The sequence below is a fragment of the Loxodonta africana genome, chromosome 2, assembly GCF_030014295.1.
Source record: "Loxodonta africana isolate mLoxAfr1 chromosome 2, mLoxAfr1.hap2, whole genome shotgun sequence".
Taxonomy (NCBI): domain Eukaryota; kingdom Metazoa; phylum Chordata; class Mammalia; order Proboscidea; family Elephantidae; genus Loxodonta; species Loxodonta africana.
The window spans coordinates 15,567,958-15,588,693 of NC_087343.1; positions in this window are offsets into that span (position 1 = coordinate 15,567,958).

The window sequence follows — 20,736 nt, forward strand, 5'->3', positions numbered from 1 at the left end:
AGCTAGTGGGGAAGGGTAGTCCCTGTATTCTTACCTGGGTCTGTCCATAATATAGCACCCAGGGTAGAACTTCCATAACAAGGAGCTGGAGAGCTGAGTTAAGAGAACAGTCCGTGCCTCAAATGCCACTGGCTCTCACTGTTTTTTTGTAAATATTGTAGATTTCCTTGAATGAATATTTCTCCATTTGTTGTATACACTTAAAGCCAATGTCCAGATACTTTTTAATAATTTTTTAAAAATTAATTTTACTAGATGAATTTTTGCTTTGCTGGGAAAAAAGATCCACCAAGTTTCTTACTCAGCAATCCCTAGTAAGATATTATTAATAAAACTTCCATAACAAAAAATAAAATAAAATTGATGATACAATGCCTAAGCACTGATTTAGTCATCAAGGAAACTCTAAAATTTTCACTGAACTATATATAAAAATCATAGTTGAAACAATAGAAGAATAATTCTATACTTCTAAAGGTAAGAGGAATGAAAAAACATGTACAATTCATTGTACTATCATAAAGGTCTAAAATATATTTTAGATTTCAGAGTTCCTGGCACACTAATTAGCAATAGTTTGCGATACAAATGTTTTCTGCAATGGAAATACTTTTTTTAATCAGGATTCTTTACAAGAATCACTTACATGTAAGCTGGATGAAATAAGAGACGGCCTAGTGGAAATTCAAGTTGGAGATTGCAAACTCTTTAGACAATGTAGTCTTCTTTGTGTTATCTCAGGCTGCACGTACTCATAGACCTGAAAAAAAACAGAGCAATAAATAATGGGCGTATCACTTAAAATTTAACTTTGATTTCTTTCACCATGCTTCAAAAGAATGGTACTTTTTTTTTAATCATGGTAAAAATTCGATATTACATTTTTAAATTTCATTGGTGGACCAATAAATGAATAACTAAGAATTGAATAAAATATTTACTTTTTAAATATGAAACATATTCTTGTTCTAATGGATTTCTTATAATGCAATTGACAATATAGGTGCCATAGTAAAAAAGGCACTAAAAGTAAGCCGAAGGAGAATTGCACATACACACACACACTTTAGAAGTGAAATCTGCTTAGGTATTATTACTCCCCTAGTTTTCATCTGTCTTTTTGTATATTTTTGCCAAGAATAAGCCAATACATAAGGAGATTTATGTTCTCCTTCTTATATTAAGAAGTTTATAACGTTTGAACACTGTCATTTCAGATGAGGTGTTTTACTCCAATTTTGATGATGTTTATAAAGACATTTACAACAATCCTGTGTACATCTGTATGTGTGTGTATAGAGAGAGAGATAGAGAGAGCCCTGGTGCTAGCACAATGGTTAAGAGCTCCGCTGCTAACGTAAATGTTGGTGATTCAAACCCACCCAGGGGCTCCACAGGAAAAAAGACCTAGTGATCTGCTTCCATAAAGATTATAGCTTAGGAAACCCTTTGGGGCAGTTCTATTCTGTCACATGGGGTCGCTGTGAGTTGAAAATTGACTCAATGGCACCTAAAAACAACAACCATATGTGTGTGTGTATATTTTGGTTACACAATTATAGAGTATAATTTAAAATTCTTTACTGCCATTATTATACTTCTTTTAATCATGACCATCAATGATGTTCACGTAGCTTGGAGAAATAGGAATAGCGTTAACACGAAGACTCTCATGTGCTAAATTTATTATAAGCCTGTCTTTAATGTGAGTTTTAAATAAGTGAATATCAATATTTGATTCATTTTCCAATATTCCTTTTAGGCTTACAGTTAAATAAGATAGTGCAACATTAACAACTTTGAAATTGTGTCAATCTGAAATTGAGGCAATCTGAAAGGCTTCTTCCATTAGGTAATTTGATCTTATTATCTCAGGTTAACAAGGAGAAATTAAACTATCAAAATTAGTGGAATTTATCCAAGATAAACAAAAAAAATTGGTGATTCATAAAGACCTCACCAGTCCATGGCAAATAGTTGCTAGATTTGAATTCTGATTCTTTTCCTTGTAGAAGATGTAGTCCCAGGGTCAAGTTAAAGGTGAGTTAAGCTCATAAATGAAGACATGTTGTGTGAGTGTTGTTTAGTGAATATTCTTTGCACTTACAACAATGAGTGAAACTGTCCTAATTCTGTGAACGTAAATTCTAATGTTATCTCTGGTTATGGAACAATGACTACACCAGTAACCAAGGTTTCTCATTAGTGATCCAACAGTGCCCTCAATACTGATTATGAAATATAAAACTTTCCAAAAGTATATTACAGCTGTGACTTTACATTAACACCAATTGGTGCTCAGACAGGCTTGTCGAATGACTTGTAGACATTAATGTAAAATTATATTGCTGATTTTAAGTATGAGGGTCACCCAATAATTTCGTGTTCCAAATCTTCTGACTCAGAGGCTACTCCTTTAAAGCAACCCTATGTAGAAGTCAAATTCTGTTAAAATGATCTCATAGTGTTCCCCCTTTCTTGTTAAAAATTGGGATTGATAATTGTGGAGCACTCTGTATGTATTAGCAATACTGTGTTTGTAGATTAAATGATTATCCTGAATGCATAATTAATTTTTATACCAATAAGAGTAATATTAGCTATGTTTTTTTTTGCCCGGCTAATAAAATTCATATTCATTTCTCCTGTTAATAGACCAAAAAGTCTTTTAGGTTCCTTGAATTTATATATACATGAGCCCACATTAACCTCTATATTTAATGTAGAGAAAATAGGGTTGAGAAAATAAGCTTTTATTGGTGTTCATTATTTTGATTGCCAAGCGTAAAATAGCAGTACCAATTATCTATTATTTAAATATTTATATCTGTGCATGTTTTCTCCAAGAATATTGTTTTCATGAGGAAAGCCAGATTATTAAATAAAGGTCAGTTTCTCAGGTGGAAAACCAGGGTTTCAATGCTTCCTTCTCTTCAGGGAAATACTGCCGGTTACCTCTGATCTAACAATGATCTGTGGAATGCAGCCAAGGAAGGCCACTCACTGCTGTGATCTAACGGTGGCAACCGGATGTTCATGGGCCCCAGTGACTCCACTGGTCACCGATGCTGTTTTGTTTTGTTTGGCATTGTTTTGTTTTCTTTGGGGTTAATTTTATAGGTTGTATGGAAAGGAAGAACCCGTCCTTAAAATCCCTCCAGGTTATTTAGGCCTTGGTCAATACAGGCACGTCATTTAATTGGAGCACCAGACTTGATTACAAGGAAAGTCTCTATACCATTGCTACTTTGGGTGGCATCATTGACAGGCTTGGGGCTAATTAATTGAGATTCTCTCTAGGAGTCCTGGTCGTGCAACAGTTCAGCATTTAGCTGTTAACCATTGTGAACCCACACAGTAGGAGAAAGATCTGTAGGAGAAAGTAGATCTGTAAGAGAAAGTCTTGGTGATCTCTTCCTGTAAAGAGTATAGCCAAGAAAACCCTATGGGGCAGTTATACTCTGTCAGGTGGGTTTTTATAAGTCAGAGTCAGCTTGAGGGTACTCAAGAACAAAAACAACAAAGCATTGGTATGGACCATAAGTTTGGTGGCCCTTAATAAACCGTGACCCTGCAATCCACACCCTTGAATTGCTGCCTCCCATATTGACTCCTGGCCTTGTGACTGGGTTTTGCCAATGGGACATTAGTAAATGTGGTATAAGTAAAGGCTTGGTAAAGACTTATACATTGGAGCTTGTTCTTTTGGAACACTCCAAAAATCTATTATGAGAAGAAACTCAAGCTACCACAAGGAGGGAGGGAGAGAGAGGGAAAGAATGAATCACAAAGAACATGATCACAAAGGGATAGAGGCCATCTTTCCAGCTATAGCCATTACGGTACAGAACTGTGAGTGCGGCCACCTTGTACGGTCTAGCACATGCCATCATCTGACTGTAGCTGCAAAAAATGACACCAAGTGAGTCCAGGAGAAGAGCCAGTCAAAGGACTATGAAAAATAATAAGACTGTTTTTGTCTTAAGCCACTTAACTTTGGAGTGGTTCATTACACAGCAATAGACAAATGAGATGAGTGGTGATTTGAAACTTCAGCACGTTCCATATAAATCACCTGCATATCTCGATAAATCACAGATTATGAATCAGTGGTCTGGGGTTGGGGTCTAGGATTCTACATCTCTAACCAGCTCCCAGGTAATGTCAGTGATGCTGCTCTGCAGACCACATTTTGAGTAACAAGGTTCTTGAGGATCAATGTTGAATTGTCCTTGGTCTTTTCTGAGACTTTTCTTGAGCATCTGTTTGTATTAAAAACCCAGATAAATCATCCTGTTTCCAAGTCCTCTTTACTAGGGTAGGGAGCAAGGTAGATGTGCCGTTCTGGTAGTATGTATGGACTATTATTTCATCTTGTGTGCATGCGCTTATGTGACCCAAGTTTTTGCTGTCTGCAGAAATCAACTTTTGGGGGATAATTTTTTTTAATGTTCAAATATAACACTTAAACCTCCCCAAATTAATCATCTCTGAGGATTCTCAGGAGGGTTATACCTCTTTTCATTACCTTTTTTTTTTTTTAAGTAATTTTTATTGTACTTTAAGTGAAAGTTTACAAATGAAGTCAGTCTCTCACACAAAAACCCATATACACCTTGCTACACACTCCCAATTACATTCCCCCTAATGAGACAGCATACTCTCTCCCTCCACTCTCTCTTTTCCTGTCCTTTTCACCAGCTTCTAACCCCCTCCACCCTCTCATCTCCCCTCCAGGCAGGAGATGCCAACATAGTCTCAAGTGTCCACCTGATTCAAGAAACTCACTCCTCACCAGCATCCCTCTCCAACTCATTGTCCAGTCCAAACCATGTCTGAAGAGTTGGCTTCGGGAATGGTTCCTGTCCTGGGGCAACAGAAGGTCTGAGGGCCATGACCACCAGGGTCCTTCCAGTCTCAGTCAGGGGCATCTGCATCCCACTGCTCTCCTGCTCCCTCAGGGGCTCTCTGTTGTGTTCCCTGTCATCAGTTGTACCTGGGCACCATCTAGTTCTTCTGGTCTCAGGATGATGTAGTCGCTGGTCCATGTGGCCCTTTCTGTCTCTTGGGCTCGTAATCACCTTGTGTCCTTGGCGTTCTTCGTTCTCCTTTGATCCAGTTGGGATGAGACCAATTGATGCATCTTAGATGACTGCTTGCTAGCGTTAAAGACCCCAGACGCCACTCTTCAAAGTGGGATGCAGAATGTTTTGTTAATAGATTTTATTATGCCAATTGACTTAGATGTCCCCTGAAACCAAGGTCCCCAGACCCCTGCCCTTGCTACGCTGGCCTTTGAAGCATTCAGTTTATTCAGGAAACTTCTTTGCTTTTGGTTTAGTCCAATTGTGCTGACCTCCACTGTATTGTGTGCTGTCTTTCCCTTCACCTAAACTAGTTCTTATCTACTATCTAATTAGTGAGTACCCCTCTCCCACCCTCCCTCCCTCCCTCCCCCTCTCGTAACCACAAAAGAATGTTTTCTTCTCGGTTTAAACTATTTCTCAAGTTCTTATAAGAGTGGTCTTATGCAATATTTGTGCTTTTGTAACTGACTAATTTCACTCAGCATAATGTCTTCCAGGTTCCTCCATGTTATGAAATGTTTCACAGATTCCTCACTGTTCTTTATCAATGCATAGTATTCCATTGTGTGAATATACCACAATTTATTTATCCATTCATCCATTGATGGGCACCTTGGTTGCTTCCATCTTTTTGCTATTGCAAACAGTGCTGCAATAAACATGGGTGTGCATATATCTGTTCGTGTAAAGGCTCTTATTTCTCTAGGATATATTCCAAGGAGTGGGATTGCTGAATCGTATGGTAGTTCTATTTCTAACTTTTTACGGAAGCGCCAAATCTATTTCCAAAGTGGTTGTACCATTTGACATTCCCACCAGCAGTGTATAAGTGTTCCAATCTCTCCACAGCCTCTCCAACATTTCTTATTTTGTGTTTTTTGGATTAATGTCAGCCTTGTTGGAGTGAGATGAAATCTCATTGTAGTTTTGATCTGCATTTCTCTAATGGCTAATGATCGTGAACATTTCCTCATACATATGTTAGCTTACCTGAATATCTTCTTTAATGAAGTGTCTATTCATCTCTTTTGCCCATTTTTTAATTGGGTTGTCTTTTTGCAGTTGAGTTTTTGCAGTATCATGTAGATTTTAGAGATCAGACGCTGCTGATCAGAAATGTCATAGCTAAAAACTTTTTCCCAGTCCGTAGGTAGTCTTTTTACTCTTCTGGTGAAGTCTTTGGATGAGCATAAGTTTTTGATTTTTGGGAGCTCCCAGTTATCTAGTTTTTCTTCTACATTTTTTATAATGTTTTCTATACTGTTTATGCCTTGTATTAGGGCTCTTAACATTGTCCCTATTTTTGCTTCCATGACCTTTATCGTTTTAGATTTTCTATTTAGGTCTTTGATCCATTTTGTTAGTTTTTGGGCATGGAGTGAGGTATAGGTCTTGTTTCATTTGTTTGCAGATGGATATCCAGTTATGCCAGCACCATTTGTTAAAAAGACTGTCTTTTCCCCATTTAACTGTTTTGGGTCCTTTGTCAAATATCAACTGCTCATATGTGGATGGATTTATGTCTGGATTCTCAGTTCTGTTCCATTGGTTCATGTATCTGTTGTTGTACCAGTACCAGGCTGTTTTGACTACTGTGGCGGTATAATAGGTTCTAAAATCAGGTTAAGTAAGGCCTCCTACTTTGTTCTTCTTTTTCAATAATGCCTTATTTATCTGGGGCCTCTTTCCCTTCCGTATGAAATTGGTGATTTGTTTCTCTATCTCATTAAAGACTGTCCTTTGGATTTGCATTGGAATTGCATTAAATGTATAGATTGCTTTTGGTAAAATAGACATTTTTATAATGTTAAGTCTTCCTATCCATGAGCAAGGTATGTTCTTCCACTTCCGTAAGTCTCTTTTGGTTTCTTGCAGAAGTGTACTGTAGTTCTCTTTGAGTAAGTCTTTTACATCTCTGGTAAGATTTATTCCTAAGTATTTTATCTTCTTGGGGGCTACTGTAAATAGCATTGATTTGGTGACTTCCTCTTCGATGTTCTTTTTGTTGGTGTAGAGGAATCCAACTGATTTTTGTATGTTTATCTTGTAAACCGATACTCTGCTGAACTCTTCTATTAGTTTCAGTAGTTTTCTGGAGGATTCCTTAGGGTTTTCTGTGTACAAGATCATGTCATCTGCAAATAGAGATGCTTTTACTCCTTCCTTACCAACCTGGATGCCTCTTATTTCTTTTTTGAACCTAATTGCTCTGGCTAGGACTTCCCGCACAACGTTGAATAAGAGTGGTGATAAAGGGCATCCTTTTCTGGTTCCCGATCTCAGTGGGAATGTTTTCAGGTTCTCTCCATTTAGGGTGATGTTGGCTGTTGGCTTTGTATAAATGCCCTTTATTACGTTGAGAAATTTTCCTTCTGTTCCTATTTTGCTGAGAGTTTTTATCATGAATGAGTGTTGAACTTTGTGAAATGCCTTTCCTACATCAATTGATAAAATCGTGTGATTCTTGTCTTTTGTTTTGTTTATGTGGTGGATTACATTAACTGTTTTTCTAATGTTGAACCATCCCTGCATACCTGGCATGAATCCCACTTGGTCATGGTGAATTATTTTTTTGATGTGTTGTTGAATTCATTGGCTAGAATTTTGCTGAGGATTTTTGCATCTACATTCATGAGGGATATAGGTGTATAATTTTCTTTTCTTGTGGTGTCTTCACCTGGTTTTGATATCAGGGATATAGTGGTTTCATTGAATGAGTTTGGTAGTATTCTATCCTTTTCTATCCTCTGAAATACCTTCAGTAGTGGTGGTGTTAACTCTTCTCTGAAAGTTTGGTAGAACTCTGCAGTGAAGCCGTCCGGACCAGGGCTTTTTTTTGTTGGGAGTTTTTGATTACCTTTTCAATCTCTTCTTTTGTTATGGGTCTATTTAGTTGTTCTAACTCTGTTTGTGTTAGTTTAGGTAGGTAGTGTGTTTCTAGGAATTCATCCATTTCTCCTAGGTTTTCAAATGTGTTTGAGTATAGTTTTTCATAGTAATCTGATATGATTCTTTTAATTTCAGCTGGGGCTGTTGTAATATCACCCATCTCATTTCTTATTTGGGTTATTTGCTTCCTCTCCTGTTTTTCTTTTGTCAGTTTGGCCAATGGTTTATCAATTTTGTTGAGTTTTTAAAAAAAACAGCTTTTGGTCTTGTTAATTCTTTCAATTGTTTTTCTGTTTTCTATTTCATTTAGTTCAGCTCTAATTTTTATTATTTGTTTTCTTCTGGTGCCAGTGGGTTTCTTTTGTTGCTCTCTTTCTCTTTGTTCAAGTTGTAGCGATAGTTCTTTCATTTTGGCTCGCTTTTCTTTTTGGATGTGTGCGTTTATTAATATAAATTAGCCTCTGAGCACCACTTTTGCTGTGTCCCAAAGGTTCTGATAGGAAGTGTTTTCATTCTCATTGGATTCTCTGAATTTCTTTATTCCATCCTTAATGTCTTCTATACTCCAGTGTTTTTTGAGCAGGGTATTGTTCAGTTTCCAAGTGTTTGATTTCTTTTCCCTGCTTTTCCTGTTATTGATTTCCACTTTTATGGCCTTATGGTCAGAGAAGATGCTTTGTAATATTTCAATGTTTTGGATTCTGCTAAGACTTGCTTTATGACCTAATATGTGGTCTATTCTAGAGAATGTTCCATGTGCACTAGAAAAGAAAGTATAGTTGGTTGCTGTTGAGTGGAGTGTTCTGTATATGTCTACGAGGTCAAGTTGGTTGATTGTGGCATTTAGATCTTCTGTGTCTTTATTGAGCTTCTTTCTAGATGTCCTGTTCTTCACTGAAAGTGATGTGTTGAAGTCTCCTACTATTATTGTGGAGCTGCCTCTCACTTTTCAATGCTGATAGTTTGTTTTATGTATCTTGCAGCCCTGTCGTTGGGTGCATAAATATTTAACATGGTTATATCTTCTTGGTGTATTGTCCCTTTAATCATTATATAGTGTCCTTCCTTATCCTTTCTGATGGATTTAACTTTAAAGTCTATTTTGTCAGAAATTAATATTGCCACTCCTGCTCTTTTTTGATTGTTGTTTGCTTGATATATTTTTTTCCATCCTTTGAGATTTAGTTCGTTTGTGCCTCTAAATCTATCTCTTGTAGGCAGCATAGAGACAGACCTTGTTTTTTAATCCATTCTGCCACTCTCTGTCTCTTTATTGGTGCACTTAGTTCATTGATATTCAGGGTAATTATGGATAGGTATGAATTTAGTGCTATCATTTTGATGTCTTTTCTTGTGTTTTGACAGCTTCTTTTTCCCACTTGATTTTATGGGCTGAGTAGATTTTCTTTGTATATTGTCCTTTCCTTATATTTGTTGTTGTTGATTTTGTTTCTGTTGAGTCTGTATTTTTCCCTTTTATTTTATTTTGACGAGTAGGATAGTTTGTCTCCTTTGTGGTTACCTTATTATTTACCCCTATTTTCCTAAATTTATAACTTTTATTTCTTTGTATTGCCGTATCTTCCTCTCCATATGGAAGGTGTATGATTACATTTCTTAGTCCCTCTTTATTATTTTAATGTTGCCTTCTTTTATATAATAGCATCGCTGTTACCCTGTGTTGGGCTTTTTTTTTTTTTAATCTTGCCTTTTTTTTTTTTTTTTTTTGGATTTCCCTGTCTGGGTTGACTTCTGGTTGCTCTGCCCAGTGTTCTAGTCTTGGGTCGATACCTGATATTACTGATTTTCTAACCAAAGAACTCCCTTTAGTATTTCTTGTAGTTTTGGTTTGGTTTTTATGAACTCCCTCAACTTGTGTTTATCTGGAAATGTCTTAATTTCACCTTCATATTTAAGAGACAGTTTTGATGGATATAGGATTCTTGGCAGGCAATTTTTTTCCTTCAATTTTTTAAATATGTCATCCCATTGCCTTCTTGCCTGCATGGTTTCTGCCAAGTAGTCCGAGCTTATTCTTATTGGCTCTCCCTTGTAGGTGACTTTTCTTTTATCCCTCACTGCTCTTATAATTGTCTCTTTATCTTTGGTTTTGGCAAGCTTGACTACAATATGTCTTGGTGACTTTCTTTTAAGATCTACTTTATGTGGAGTTCTATGAGCATCTTGGATAGATATCTTCTCATCTTTCACAATATCAGGGAAGTTTTCCATCAACAAATCCTCAAAAATTTTCTCTCTTTTGAGAGCCTGTTGAAGTGATCATGGCCTGTTTCTTTATGTGAGTTGATATTGACTATTGTCCCTGAGCCATCTATAAGTTATTGTATTAGTTTATGCTTGTTTACTGTGTTGTAGCTGCTTGCTTTGTTTTGTTTTGGTATACCCCTATGGGTTGCTTGAGTAAGCTAGCTTGATTATTTTCGCCTTTAGAGCTCTGATGTCCTGTCCCTAGCTGGCTAGAGCTGTTATCAGGTATGTCAGTTTAGGAGTTCATTCAGTTTTCTTGTATGAGTTCAGCTCAGGTTTTCAGGTAGCTGATATCAAGTGTATGGTACAGGCTCTGTCCTACAGTCTTAGAGGGGCAGGGGTGATTGGCGTGCATACCGGTATCTGATTGCAGCAGGGGATCACGCTCTGAACAAGGCAGGGGGCTGAGAACCGACCCCCAAGTGTCTCTGAGGAAAATGTATCTCTGTTCCCTAGAGCGTGCTGGTGGGTGGGCTCTGCAGAGGGATCATGGGCACCCAAAGTTTTTGTTGTAAGTACTGGGAGGTACCAGTTATCCCTGGACCTCTGTCATGGGTGGCTGGGTGACCCAAGTGGAGCCACCAGTCCTTAGGTCCCTGTTGTGGGTAGGTGAGGACCTTGTTTAATAGGGAAAGCAATGTCAAAGTCAAACACCCACCTCTCCACCGCACCACTGAAATGGTTGGAGTTTGCCAACAAGGGCCTATTCTCCCGAAATAGGCCCACACAGGTCCATGCAGAAGGAAAAGGTGCTCAAGGTCCACGGATGGTTTATGCCTGGACAGGAGCCGCTTCTGTCCTGAGCTCCCCCAGTTAATGGAGCTAGCAAATTATCTTTCCCCCCAGTTGCAATTTTTTTCTTCCCCAAGGCCAGGAGGATGGCTCCAGGTGCTCACCAGTGTCTATCTCAGGCCCAGGGATTCAATCGCTGAAGCTGGCTTGGGGGTGGGGGGGCGCGGTAAAATATACGCCAGTACTTAGCTTTTGCCAAGAGCACCCTTCTCCTCAGGTTCCGGAGGTGTGAGTGGGCTGTGTGGCTGCTGCTTCTCCCTCAGGAAACTGCGGCCGAACGCTAGGACCAACCCGCCGTCACTGCCACTGCCCCCGCCGCTGCTCTGGGAATGATGCCTGAGGGCTCCCTGCGATTTGGGTCCAGTAACTCCTCTCCGCTTCTGAATGGCCTCTTACTTCCCCTGCCCCTCAGTTCGTTGTCTAAGCTTGCCTTTGATGCTCAGGACCCCCAGCTTGTCACATATATACTCGTTTCACTTGTTTTTTCAAGCCTTTGTTGTAAAGAGGGCTTGACGGAAGTGTATGTCTATTCCGCCGTCTTGTCTCCGCCTCCTTATTACCTTTTATTATAATCTCCAATGCCACTGAATTCTAAGTTTCTGTTATGTAATTGAGAGAGATTTCTGGTATTTTTTGTCAACATTTTTCTCTACATTGAGCAATGTTTCTTTTCTTTTTCTCTCCCCATATGTTTTATGAACACACTGCTTATGTAGGCAATGAACTTTAATAGAAGTTTTGGATTAACAGAGAATTCAGTGTACATCCTAATACAATCAACAACTTAAAGCTGAATGTTGTATATTTTATTCACAGGGATTTCTTGCTGGCGATCTCTTCTATTAATTTGTCAGTTGCTGTCATCTCCATTTACTTTTCCTGCCCTATAAATCTATTGGCCTCTACCCACAACATTTCTATTACTTTACTCAGCAGATTAATTTTCTTTCCACAATCTGTCCAAATTAGGCCCCTAATTTAAATGTGTTGATTCCAAACTCATTAAGGCATTTCGCTGAGTTTGTCCAACATGTGAAGGAGTCCTGCAGATGATGATTGTAAAACTGTGCCAATAGATGTTTGCCATGAATAAGTTCACAGTTATACTTACAAATGGAAAAGTCTGTTTTTGGAATACTGAGTAAAAGAGTCAATGGAAAAATATGTATCTGCATCTAAATTTGTCTTCTCCTTTGTTCTTAGATTCTTAATATGTTTCCAACTCCTGGCTTTTTCTCAGGTTCAGAATGCCTGCCTGAAAATAGGAAACCCTGGTGATGTAGTAGTTAAGTGCTACAGCTGCAGACCAAAAGGTCAGTAGCTCTAATCTGCCAGGAGCTGCTTGGAAACTCTATGGGACAGTCCTACTCTGTCCTCTAGGGTCGCTATGAGTCAGAATCAACTCTATGGCAGTGGGTGTGGTTTGGGTGTCTCAAAATAAGTGATCACCTAGTCTATTTTTTTAAATTCATTTCTGCCTCATTTTTCCTAAAATTTTTTTATTTTTATTTTTTATTGTGCAGAAGTTAAAAATGAAGGATTTAAGTCTTTGTCATTGTTGTTGTTTTAGGTGCCATCAAGTCGGCTCCAACTCATAGCAACCCTAAGTACAACAGAAGGAAACACTGCCCAGGCCTGAACTATCCCCACAATTGTTGTTATGCTTGAGCCCACTGTTGCAGCCACTGTATCAGTCCATCTTGTTGAAGGTCTTCCCCTCTTTCTTTGGCCCCGTACTTTACCAAGCATGATTTCGTTCTGCGGGGACTAATCCTTCCTGATAAAATGTCCAAAATATGTGAGACCTAGTCTCACCATCCTTGCTTTTAAGGAGCATTCTTGCTGTACTTCAAAGACAGATTTATTCATTCTTTTGGTAGTCAGTAAGGAAGACCGAAGAAGAGTTGGCACCTTTGAATTGTGGTGTTGGTGAAGAATATTGAATATACCATGGACTGCCAAAAGAATGAACAAATCTGTCTTGGAAGAAGTGCGGCCAGAATGCTTCTTAGAGGCAAGAATGGCGAGACTGTGTCTTACATACTTTGGACATGTTGTCAGGAGGAATCAGTCCCTGGAGAAGGACATCATGCTTGGCAGAATACAGGGTCAGTGGAAAAGAGGAAGACCCTCAATGAGGTAGATTGACACAGTGGCTGCAACAATGAGCTCAAGCATAACAACGATTGTAAGGATGGTGCAGGACCGGGCAGTGTTTCGTTCTGTTGTGCATAGGGTCATTATGAGTCATAACCAACTCGACTGCACCTAACAACAACAACAAATGGTAGTGTATTCAATAATCTTTGCCGACTCTGTAATTCAAAGGTATCAACTCTTCTTTCTTTCTTATTTATTGCACAGCTTTTGCATGCTTATGAGGCAGTTGAAAACATCCTGGCTTTGGTCAGGTAAACCTTAATCTTCAAGGTGACATCTTTGCTTTTTCACACTTCAAAGAGATCTTTTGAAGCGTATCTGCCCAACACAATGAATCCTTTGGATTCTCGACAGCTGTTTCCATGGGCATTGATTGTGAATCCAAGTAAAATGAAATCCTTGACAAAATCAATCTTTTCTCCCTTTATCATGATGTTGCTTATTGGTCCACTTTTGAGGATTTTCATTTTCTTTGTGTTAAGGTGTAATCCATACTGAAGGCTATAGTCTTTGATATTTATCTCTTAGTGCTTCAAGTCTTCTTCATTTTCAGCAAGCAAGGTTGTGTCATTTGCATACTGCAGGTTGTTAATGAGTCTTCCTCCAATCCTGATGCTGAGTTCTTATTCATATAGTCCAGTTTCTTGGTTTATTTGCTCAGTATACAGACTGAATAAGTATGGTTATAGTTTACAACCCTAACAGCGCAGCTTTCCCAACTTTAAACCAACCATGTGGTACCATCTTGTTTTGTTCAATGACTGCTTCTTGATCTATGTACAAGTTCCTTATGAACACAATTAAGTGTTCTGGATTTCCCATTCTTTGCAATGTTATCTATAATTTGTTGTGATCCACACAGTCAAATGCCTTTGCATAGTCAATAAAACACAAGTAAACATCTTTCTGGTATTCTCTGGTTTCAGCCAAGGTCCATCTGACATCAGCAATAATATACCTGGTTCCACATTCTCTTCTGAATCTGGCTTGAATTTCTGACAGTTCCCTGTCAATGTACTGCTGCAGGCACTTTTGAATGATCATCAGCAAAATTTTACTTGTACACTATAATAATGATATTGTTTAATAATTTCCGCATTCAGTTGGATCACTTTTCTTTGGAATAAGTAGAAATATTGATCTCTTCCAGTCGGTTGGTCACTTAGCTGTCTTCCAAGTTTCTTGGCACAGATGAGTGATCACTTCCAGCACTTCATCCCTTTGTCAAAATGTCTCAATTGGTATTCCATCAATACCTGGAGCCTTTTTTTTTTTTTTTTTTTTGCCAATGCCTTTAGGGCAGCTTGGTCTCTCCTTCAGTACCATCGGTTCCTGATCGTATACTTACTGCCTCCTGAAATGTTTGAACATCAACCAATTCTTTTTGGTATAGTGACTCTATGCATTTCTTCCTTCTTTCGATGCTCCCTGTGTTGTTCAATATTTTCCCCATAGAGTCTTTCAATATTGCAACTCAAGGCTTGAATTTTTTTTTCAATTATTTCACTTGAGAAATGTTGAGGATGTTCTTCTCTTTTTATTTTCTAACTCCAGATCTTTGCACATGTCATTATGATACTTTACTTTGTCTTATCAAGCCCCCCTTTGAAATCTTCTGCTGAACTCTTTTACTTCATCATTTCTTCTCTTCTCTTTATCTACTCCACGTTCAAAAACAAGTTTCTGAGTCTCTTCTGACATCCATTTTGGTCTTTTCTTTCTTTCCTGTCTTTTTAATGACCTCTTGCTTTCTTCACATATGATGTCCTTGATGTTGTCCCACAACTCTCCTGGCCTTTGGTCATTAGTGTTCAACACATCAGATCTGTTCTTGAGATGGTTTCTAAATTCAGGAGGGATAACTCAAGGTCATACTTTGGCTCTCGTAGACTTGTTCTAATTTTCTTCAGTATCAACTTGAACTCGCAAATGAACAATTGATGGTCTATTCTGCAGTAGGCCCCTGGCCTTGTTCTGACTGATGATATGGAGCTTTTCCATCATCTCTTCCCACAGATGTAGTTGATTAAACTTTGTGTTTTCCATCTGGCAAGGTCCATGTGTATAGTTGCCATTTATGTTGTTGAAAACAGGTATTTGCAATGAAGAAGTCATTGATCTTGTAAAATTCTATCATGAGATCTCTGGCATAGTTTCTATCACCAAGCACATATTTCCCAACAACCAATCCTTCCTCTTTGCTTCCAACTTTTGCATTCCAATTACCAGTAATTATCAATGCATACTGATTGCACGTTTGATCAATTTCAGACTGCAGAAGTTGGTGAAAATCTTCAATTTTTTTCCACCATAGTTGACCCCGCTGGTATATGCATTCGGGTGATATTGCTTCCAGCATCACAACAACATGCAAGCTCCCACAGTAAGACAATCTGACAGACACTTCTTATGGGTTTACAGGGTCCACAACCATTTGATCTTAACTAATTTGTTTTCTAGTATTGCACTTCTTTTTTTTTTCTGGTACTGAAATCCAACTTTCTAATCCAGTTTTGGCAATATATTGTTACCTGTGGCTCAACAGTTTCCTGATAACTTGAGGGATGCTTTCAACAATTTTGCTTACAAGTTAAAGTTTGGGAGATCTGCTCTTGGTGATATAGTTGTTATTGTGATTTTTTTTTTTTAAATCAATCAGCCTCAACTATGTGCTCTTATTCTGCTGTAGAACCCATAAAACCACGTTCTCCATCACGCATCTGTCAATTTTTAATACTGTGGTGGCTTGTGCGTTGCTGTGATACTAGAAGCTTTTCCAATGGCATTCAAATGCCAGAACTGTTACCCTTTGTGGACAGGTTTCAACAGAGTTTCTAGACTAAGACAGACTAGGAAGAAGTACCTAGTGATCTACTTCTGAAAAAAATTCACCAGTGTAAACCTTATGAATAGTAGTGGAACACTGTCTGATATAGTGCCAGAAAATGAGCCCATCAGGTTGAGAGACACTCAAAATACTACTGGGGAAGAGCTGCTTACTCAAAGTAGAGTTGACCTTATGACATGGATGGAGTCAACCTTTTGGGACCTTCATTTGTGGCTGTGGCACCATTCAAAATGAGACGAAACAGCTGTGATAATAATCAGGATGTGAGATGTATGAAGTATGAATCTAAGAAAATTGGAAGTCACCAAAAATGAAATGGAACATGTAAAGATCAATATCCTAGGTGTTAGTGAGCTAAAATGGACTGGCATTGGCTCTCTTGAATCAGGTAATCATATTGTTTACTATGCCAGGAAAGATAGATTGAAGAGGAATGAGGTTGCATTCATCATTAGAAAGAACTTTTCAAGATCTGTTCTGAAGTACAATGCTGTTGGTGATAGGATAATATCCATACATCTAGAAGGAAGACCAGGTAATAAGACTATTATTCAAATATAGACACCAATCACTAAGGACAAAGATGAAGAAACTGAAGATTTTCTCCAACATCTGTAGTCTGAAATTCATCAAACATACAATCAGTGTGCATTGGTAATTACTAGCAACTGGAATTTGGAAGTTGGAAACAAAGTAGAAGGATCAGTAGTTGGAAAATATGGCCTTGGTGATAGGACCAATGTCGGAGATCACATGACAGGATTTTCTAAAACAAATGACTTCTTCAACACACTTTTTTTTTTTCCAACAACATGAACAGTGACTACATACAAGGACCTCACCAGACAGAATACCAGAAATCAGATCTACAACATCTTTAGAAGAAGACAATGGAGAAGCTCAGTATCCTCAGTGAAAACAAGGCCAGGGGCTGACAGTGGAAGAGACCATCGATAGCTCATAAAACCATCAATAGCTCATAAAAACAAAAAAACCAAACCCACTGCCATCGAGTTGATTCCAACTCATAGCGACCCTAAAGGACAGAGTAGAACTGCCCCGTAGAGTTTCCAAGGAGTGCCTGGTGGATTCGAACTGTCGACCTCTCGGTTAACAGCCATAGCACTTAACCACTATGCCACCAGGGTTTCCCAATAGCTTATACACAAATTCAAATTCAACAAGAAGAAAACTAAAGCAAATAAATGCATGAGGGTCAAAATACAATCTTAAGCATACCCCACCTGAATTTAGAAACAATTTCAGAAATAGGTTGGATGCATTGAACCTAATGAACAAAGACCAGACAAGTTGTGAATGACATCCAGAACATCATACATGAAGAAAGCAAGAGGTCATTAAAAGAATAGGAAAGAAAGAAAAGACCAAAATAGGTGCCAGAAGAGACTCAGAAACTTGTTCTTGAACGTCAAGTAGCTAAAGCAAAAGGAAGAAACGATGAAGTAAAAAAGCTGAACAGAAGATTTCAAGAGGGGCTTGAGAAGACAAGGTATTGTAATAACATGTGCAAAGACCTGGCAGTAGAAAACCAAAAGGGAAGAACAAAATCAACATTTCCCTAGCTGAAAGAACGGGGGAAAAAAATTCAAGCCTGGAGTTAAAATATTGAAAAATTCTACTGGGAAAATGTTGAACAACACAGGAAGCATCAATAGAAGAAGGAAGGAATATGCAAAGTCACTGTACCAAAAAGACTTTGTAAATATTCATCTATTTCAGGAGGTAGCATATAATCAATAACCAATGGTACTACTGAAAGAAGAAGTCCAAGCTGCTCTGAAGGCACTGGCAAAAAACAAGACTCCAGGAATTTACAGAATACCAGTTGAGATGTTTAATGAATGGATACAGAGCTGGAGGTGCTCACTTGCCTATGCGAAGATATTTGGAGGATAGCTTCCTGGTCAACCAACTGGAAGAGATCCATACTGTGCCCATTCCAAAGAAAGGTGATCCAACAGAATCCGGAAATTATCGAACAATATCATTAATATTATACATAAGTAAAATTATATTGAAAATCATGCAAAAGTGGTTGCAGAAGTATATCCACAGGGAACTACCAGAAATTCAAGCCAAATTCAGAAGAGGATGTGGAACAAGAGATAATCATGGCTGATGTCAGATGGATCCTGACTGAAAGCAGAGAATACCAGAAGCATTTTTACATGTGTTTTACTGACTATGCAATGGCATCCATCTGTGTGGCTCGTAACAAATTGTAGATAATATTAGGAAGTGCTGGAATTCCAGAACATTTAATCATACTCATGTATAACCTGTGCATAGACCAGGAAGCAGTCCTTCTTACAGAACAAGGGGATACTACATGGTTTAAAGTCAGGAAAGGTATGCATCAGGGTTGTATCCTTTCACCATACCTATTCAGTCTGAATGCTGCGCGAATAATCCAAGAAGCTGGACTATATGAAGAATAAGGCAGCAGGATTGGAGGAAGACTCATTAACAACCTTTGATATGCACATTATACAACCTTGCATGCTTAAAGTGAAAAAGACTTGAAGCACTTACAGATGATCAAAATTACAGCCTTTAATATAGACTGCACCTCAACATAAAGAAAGTGAAAATCTTTACAATTTGATCAATAAGCAACATCATGATTAATGAAGGAAGTATTGAAGTTGTGAAGAACTTCATTTTACCTGGATCCACAATCAACACCCAAGGAAGCAGCAGTCAAGTAATGAAAAGACATATTGCTTTGGGCAAATGTGCTGCAAAAGACATCTTTAGTGTTAAAAAGCAAAGATGTCACTTTAAGGACTAAGGTGTGCTTGACCCAAGCCAAGGTGTTTTTAATTGCCTCGTATGCATGTGAAAGCTGAACAAAGAATGAATAAAGAAGACTGAAAAAGAATTGATGCCTTTTGGTTATTGTGTTGGAGAAAAATATTGAGTATACCATGGACTACCAGAAACACATATTATAATACCAGATAAATAATACCAAATAAATCTGTCTTGGGAGAAGTACAGCTGGAACGCTCCTTGGGAGAAAAGATGGCTACACTTTGTATCCAGTACCTTGGACATGTTATTAGGAGGGGCCAGAACCTAGAGAAGGACATCATGCTTGTTAAAGTGAAAGGTCATCGAAAATGAGGAAGACCCTCAATGAGTTGGACTGACACATTGCAACAATGGGCTCAAGTATAACAGTGATTGTGAGGATGGAACAAGACCGGGCAGCATTTCCTTCTGTTGTATATAGGGTTGCTATGAGTTGGAATGGATTGAACTGCACCCAACAACACAACAACAATGACAACAAAAAAAATTCTAGTGTAGATCTCAAGTATATGTGAAAAAACTATGAAAACTAATTAATCTTTTTTTTTTTTTTGGAATGTCTAACAATTTATCTATAAGCTTGTTTAAAAGAAACATTGATAGAATTTATTAAATTTTTTTCAAAATTTAAGTAAATATTTATATCCTTTAGTGTAAATGCATGTATGCTTTCAAAAGCATTTGAGGAATTATAACCTTACCCAGTAACATACAATAATCACATATACTCATCCTGAGAGGATTCATTAAATGTTAATAGTTAAACCATAGGTTGTGAAAGATAAGCCATTTTTTTTTTTAAAATATAAGTTTCACAAAACTTCTCTGAGTTGAAAATTAGGGTGCTTTAGTACTACCTGAGGGTGTCCTTTTTTCACCAGAATTTCAGGGTTTAAATGACTTATTCTGTCATCGAAGCCCTGGTGGAGAATAAACTGAAATTGTCATGGAAGGCAGAATCCCTCACCGAAGAGAAGACTAGAACTCTTTCTTAGATAATTCTAATAGAAAAAGAAACAGTTCCAGAATGAAATGTGGCATGCATTTATTAAAGTGTATTGAATAGACACAAAAACCTTTTGGAAAAGCAACTAATACATGGTAGCGTGAACATGCATCAGTGAAAAGGAGGGAGAGCCTCAGTGAGATAGATGGACGCAACAGCCGCAACAATGGACTCACACATTCTAATGACTATGAAGATGGCTCAGGACTGGGCAACATTTTGTTCCTTTATATATGAGGTCTCCATGAGTCCAAGCCTGTTTGAAAACAATTCACAATGATGACAATACCATGACCATATGCCTCCACTTTTCCCAGGGTAAAAACCAGAGCAGTTGCCATCATGTCAATTCAACTCATGGAAATCACATAGGAGTAGAGTAGAACTGCCATCATAGAGTGTTCAAGGCTCTGACCTTTTGGAAGCATAATGCCAGACCTTTCTTCCAAGAAGCCTGTGGTTGGATTTAAAAAGCCAGCCTTTCAGTTAGTAGTTAAGTGCTTAACCATTTGCATCACCCAGAGTCTCCATGCATATTCCTGCTTTATACGTCTCCTCCCCATTGTGGTTGAGTCAATTCCAACTCATGCCAACCATATAAGACAGAGTAAACTTCCCCACAGGGTTTCCAAGGCTGTAATCTTTACAGAAGCAAATTACCATACCTTTCTCCTGTGGAGCAGCTGGTGGGTTGGAACTGCTAACCTTTTGGTTGACAGTGAGCACTTAACCACTGTGCCACCAGGTCCCCTTATACTTCTCGTAGTGTTATTTGGCCATTCGTAGTGACAAATATTTGGCCACTTCAAAATGTCATGGAGTACGTCAACTTTGATCAACCTTATAAACAT